Here is a 5939-nt window from a genome sequence, read left to right as displayed (position 1 = left end):
GGCAGCGGTGCCAGGGACCACGCAGATAACGAGAAGGCGAACGGGATTGATCCGCGATTGATTCGCTAGCGCTGATTTGCTGAAGTGGCAAATACACGGCTTTATTTGCCGGCTGAACGGCGTGAGATGTGGAGTGTCCGTCCCCCCCTTCCCCCCCCCCCCCCCCCCCGCAAGCTGCAGAGGGAACTGGTTTCTCCTCCGTAATTAGCCCCAAAAGTAGTCGTCTGTATCAAGGCTCACATCTGCCTTAGTCAAAGTCAGAGGGTAATGGGAAGCCAGGCCAGCTCCCAGTATAACTGCAAAGCACAGCCGCACCGACCTTCCAGAACAGAACATTTTGCCAATTCCATTGGTATCGTTTTGAAAATTGCCAGGGGTGAACGTGGAGGTTTATTCCTTCCTTACAAATTTTGACACGAAGAAAAGTACTTTCTGTACTTCTGCCAAACTTTTTTCAAACTTTTCATTTAAAAACTCCTCTGAACCATCCACATCATCATAACCAGCTGCAGTATTTGGAAAAAAAAATCTGCTTAGTAACTATGTCTGTCATTTTTTTTTTCCTAATCAATCTTCCCTTGAAAAAAATAATGCATGAATGTTGCAGAAAATTGTCCTCTGATTCTCCTCTGTTTTGTTGTTAGGTTTTTGGGGGGGTTGGTTTGTTTTGCTGGTTTTGTTGGGTTTTTTTGTTTTGCTTTTTTTTTTTGCGGGGGTGGGGTGGTGTTAGAAGTCATTTCAAGTTTTAAGCAAAATAATTCAATGGCCTCTTGTTGTAGTGTCAACAAAACTACTCACCATGCTGTTGTGTTCCACATAATAATTTTGAAGTCTTACAAGTGGCCTCAGTTAAAAAGACTGAGGAGACCGGGGATCCTAAGACAATATATTTCTCTCTGATTGTGTTTACTGGCATTCCCCTAAGTTACTATTGCTGTGCAGAAAGGGTTCTTTTTCTTATGAGTTATGGTCTATAATTGCATTAATAAATTCATTGTTTATCACCTTCCTGTTTCATTAATCATAGGAGTTTTAATCACTGCAGAATATGGCTTGTCGAGATATTACATCAACCCTTCAGTGTTGTGCACAGCAATCTGCATTTCTGTGACTTTTTTTTATTGAAAACCACATATAATTAACCAGAAGTAATACTAAGATGAAAAGTAACGACGTACACAGAATGACATTTAGTTACATTTTTTGTGAGAAAGCAGTGCACTGAGTGCAGAGTGAATTTCTCAGAACTATCCAAATATAAGAATGTGAACAGAATACTTCCTGAAGACAAATGAGGTCATCTTAGTGGGTCGTTTGGAGATTTCAGCATAAAATTTGAAAGATCCTGCAGAAATATTGTCACTGACTCTGGAAGTGATACAGAGCACAGCAGCCCATCAGACGGTTACACAACCCAAGCTGTCACAGGCGAGAATGTGAGATGCTGGAGATTGCCCAGGCAGGTGAGCAGCAGTTCCCTGGCCAGCAAGGGCATGTACGTTTTTGTAACTGGGAGATCTGTAGTGGCAAAGGGGGATGCGGTGGGCTCATTGCTCAGGTTGACATGTCAAGTGACGCCGGTGACCCTGTCCTTAGCCATCGTTGTGGCCACTGGACATGTCCCATGGTCCTGCTCTGCCTGGCATGGAGGGCAGAAACGTGCTGGCTTGGCTTCTTACCGAGCCTGTCAAGCTTCAACCTACATTACCATAACGTACAGCTCCTTACATCAGCATGAGCTTGCATTGCTCTTTTCTGGACAACAGACGCAGTCCCTTGGGGGCAGCGCATTTAGAAATGCCAGTTCTCTCCTCCCAGTGTTCTGCAAACCCAGACGTCTTCTCTTTTTTATCATCTGCATCAAGAAATATCACAAGACTTAGGAATTGCATTTATTTTTGTATTTGATGCATCGTGGTTTCTTCTCACACAAGCAGTGTCTGAGCACCGAGCATCTTCCCTTACAAAGCAGTTTTTCATGTGCTTCCACTAAAACACAGCAAGCCCCCTGAGCTGTGATCGTGCTTTTACACGGAGGGATGACTTGAGGGGTTTGGCAGGTTTTTGCATCTTCGTTTGAAAACATGCCCCAGAATTTGCATGACTCGTTCATCTGGAAAAGGAGAGAGGTCATTTCTAGCTTCCTGATGCAGGAAAACTTATTGGCACCTGTTTATGGTGGGCATGAGTTTAGCTGCTGGCAGTGGGGAAAAGAGAGGAAGGGAAATCTAGGCTATAGCACCGTCATCTTCATCGCACTGCAGTGGTTTACAATATTGCAAAATGGTGTTAACTGTTGCCCACCAGCTTAAAAAGACTATGAGATGAAGACTATTCGGGAAAGTGGCATATATAAGACTGGCTCACAGTGTCTTGTGCTCCAGCCAAAGGTCACCCAGAAATATTTGTATTCTGGAACAAATCATTACAAAGTGTCCAGACTGGTTTTTATAAATATTAACTCCTTCAAAGCTGCCAGTAGTAAGTTAACTCAAGACAAAACTGTTGTTTTAAAACCCTTTTAAGATGACAGGATTTTTCACCGGTGGAGTGAAAATTTGCACTAGTGGCCATATGGCTATATCGGAAGGGCTTGTGACCCCCATAAAATGGCTTACATCCTTTTTATGGCTCTCTAAAGCATGCAGTGAGCCTATCCAAAGTCAAGCTGCCACTGGCTAATCTAAACTGGAAACAACAACGCCCTGAGCACTGTTGTGCATGAGTTTGTTGTGTTTGTGTAATGCTGCCATCCCTAGGGGCTGGCCATTTTTCCCCCTATTTGTTTTCTTCCCTGAATTGCCTTCATTCAACCAGATGCTGTCAGCAGTTCACCAGGGGGACCCTATTAAAGGCAAATGGACTCAATGTTCTTCCTCCACAAATGCTCATAATTTAAACTGCACAGCTGTGGGACAAAGCCGGAGTAACTCTGCCTTAGGTGCTTTCTTGGGGGAAAAAAAAAGAGAAAAAAAAAAAACCAACAACAACACAAAGGCAATTAGAATGGCAATTCTTCTGTCAGCGAGAGCTGAATCTGATCTGCTCTGCCTGCTGCAATCCCACCCTCTCCAGCCCGCGGGAAGGCACGTGGGACAGGGGCTGCAGCACCGCCGCCAGTCCCTGCGGTACTCGCTGATGTGCATCCACGGCCGCCGCAGCAGCGAGCACGGGGAGTTTTCTCTTGCCGCACAACCAGCCGCACGAATCACAGCTTGTCACTCTCCCACTGACCGAGGCGTTTCTCGGCGCAGGAGTGCGGGTTTCCTTTGCGCCCTGGCTGGATGCGAATGGCTTCGTTCAGTCGAGTTTTACAGGGGGTCTGCGCCACATCCGAGCAGGCCCAGCCCTCCCTCTCATCCGAATCAGAGGAACCACTGTTGTCATGTTATGTTTTCCCATTGTCACAAGCGAGAGGTGGATTGGTAACAGAGCACTCCTGTACTTGTTTTTCTGTTCCCAACCTGGGGACTGTCTATGCTCTTTTGATTTAAGAAAATCAGTGGGAATTTACCGCTTCTGTTGTTTAGCTCAGGAGACAAACTTTCTTTGTAAATGATAGGGTCCCTCCTTAATTAGCTTGAGAAAATAACTTCATATAATGCAACAAAGCTCCTTCAGTTCACTAAATAGCATATGCCCAACGATAACAAAGTATTACCAAGAGAATGATAAAGAGTTTTAAAGGGTTTCTGAGGCAGCATGATCCAGTAGCTTGAGGAAACTCTACATCTGCTGCAGAGCCAGGAACAGAGCTTAGAGCTCCAGAGTTTTTACTGATTTTTTAATGCTAAGGTTAGTAGTAAAGTAGTCAGAGTAGTCAGAGGAGCATACTGCTAGCATTTGGATTTAAAAGCATCTGTAAATGTTTCTAGGAATATGTGAATCACAACAGATCTTCAATCAAGCAGAAGGAAAGAAATTTATCAATGCCAGCCACTCGCCAGTTACTGGGCTACTGACATATTTCTTAGGAGGATAAGTCAGACGTACATGTGTGTTAAGCATATTCCATTTCTGGAAAGTATGTTTGCCATTTATTCTGAAAACATATTAATGTAAAAGCTAGTTTAATAGAAGATGAAGGACAGCAAGTTACTGAATCACTATTCACTGAGGTGGATTCAATGGCCGGTACCTTTCCTAACTCAAGGTAATAAGAAATTACAATGTGACTTGTAGCAGAATAGGTCTAAAGCAGGGCCTTGGAAGCACAATATCGACATGACAACTTGTGTAGAAATGCTGAATGCAGCAGCTATTGTTACACAGGCTACTAATACAGTAATTACACACTGGATATATGAGCTGGCTTGCCTGTCACAGACGAATTCTTGCTTACAACAAATAAACTGGGCTCCACAGTGCTATGCTTTTAAAAAAAAAGTAATGTGAAATCATTAGTGACTGAGTTAGTGAGGTAAGAGAAGACAGGGTGTTTCAGTGGGAAAAGCAGCTCTGTAAAGAATGGTGAAGGAGGGTTGTATGTAATCTTTTAATTTCTCCTACAAGTTTATAGAGGATTGTTTTTTTTTCCTTTAGGAAGACAAAGTAGAAGAAAGTTAGAGCCTGCTTTCTTCATCTTTCTTCCTCTTCCCTTTATTTTTTCTTTGTTGTCTTTCTTCTTGGTTTTCAACTCTATTACTATTCAGTGTTACTACGGTAGTCCCTTAGGAACCTCAGTCCAGGCACATGACTTCATTTGGGTAGATGTGATACAATCAAGTACAAGGGAAGCAGACAGGGCTATAGAAGAAACTGAAAATGGGGGTTTGGAAGGCGAGGTAATACTAAAATGAATAGAGCAATATTAAAGCTATAGCAGTGTTTCAATTTGCTTAACTTTTAAACCTGCTTTTCTTCTATTTCTCTTCAAATCTACAATAGTTTTTCTTCTAGTTCTACTTTCTTTTCTTTCCTTTTGGGGATTTGTCCTTACTTTGCATTTCTGTTCGACTCTGAAGTCCTTGACACGTCCATTTCTCTGACTTGCCCTCAGTCACTGGCTGTGCGGGTGAAAGACAAAATTGCAAAGATTTCCTTCAATACTTGAGAGAAAAACTGGCCAGGAATCAATATAGCCATACCGGCATATAGCACTGATTATCAAGATGTAAGGGTATTTACATCTGAAAGCATTCCACCATGCTCTTCTCATGAATAATGAAAGAAGTTACGGCATTCTTGTGGGTCTGGGTTAGCCAAATAAAATCTTAGGAGTGTATGAAGGGACTACTACATCTTCATTACCATCCTGTGTTTACTTAATGTGTTCTGGGAAAAAAAAAATAATAGAGTACTAGAAGCTAAGAACTTTGTCCACATTTTGGAAAGTTTCTATTCTGAAGAATCTATGGAGGCAGACCATTGACACAATTACTATATAATTTCCAAAGAGGGTCAATACAGAAGTCTTTCAGCTCTAGAATTATTGCATTGTAATTGCATGTAAAATAGTATGAAGTTTGCTCATGCCTCCAAAGGCTGTCTTCAGTCTAAGGCAACGAGTTAGGACCTTCTTCTGTCAGTGACAAGTGATTTATTCCATCTGTCTTAGACACACACCTGATAAGAAGAATTGCGTTTTTGGGGGCGCTCATTTTCATCTGACTAACTACAGGAAAAGTTTAAGCCTAATGGCTTCAAAAAAAACCCCTAAAATCAAAGGACTAAAACTGAAACGCATTCTATGTGATTAACATGGAGGGAAATCTCTCTCTGGTTAAGACGAAAGATATTTACCTGATTATTTTGTTGTGATTTAGCAGTTATGGAAAAAGCACTGACCAAAATGGCAGCATGAAAAAAATGACTGCACAGCCCATTGCAGAGACACTAACACAGTTTTGGTGACACAGCCAAGAAGAAACATTGATCATAGAATCATAGAATCTTCATGGTTGGAAAGGACCTTTGAGATCGAGTCCAACCAAACAACC

Source organism: Larus michahellis, chromosome 3, assembly GCF_964199755.1.
Source record: "Larus michahellis chromosome 3, bLarMic1.1, whole genome shotgun sequence".
Taxonomy (NCBI): Eukaryota; Metazoa; Chordata; class Aves; order Charadriiformes; family Laridae; genus Larus; species Larus michahellis.
The sequence above is the reverse complement of the archived record's forward strand: the minus strand, read 5'-3'. Positions refer to the sequence as shown.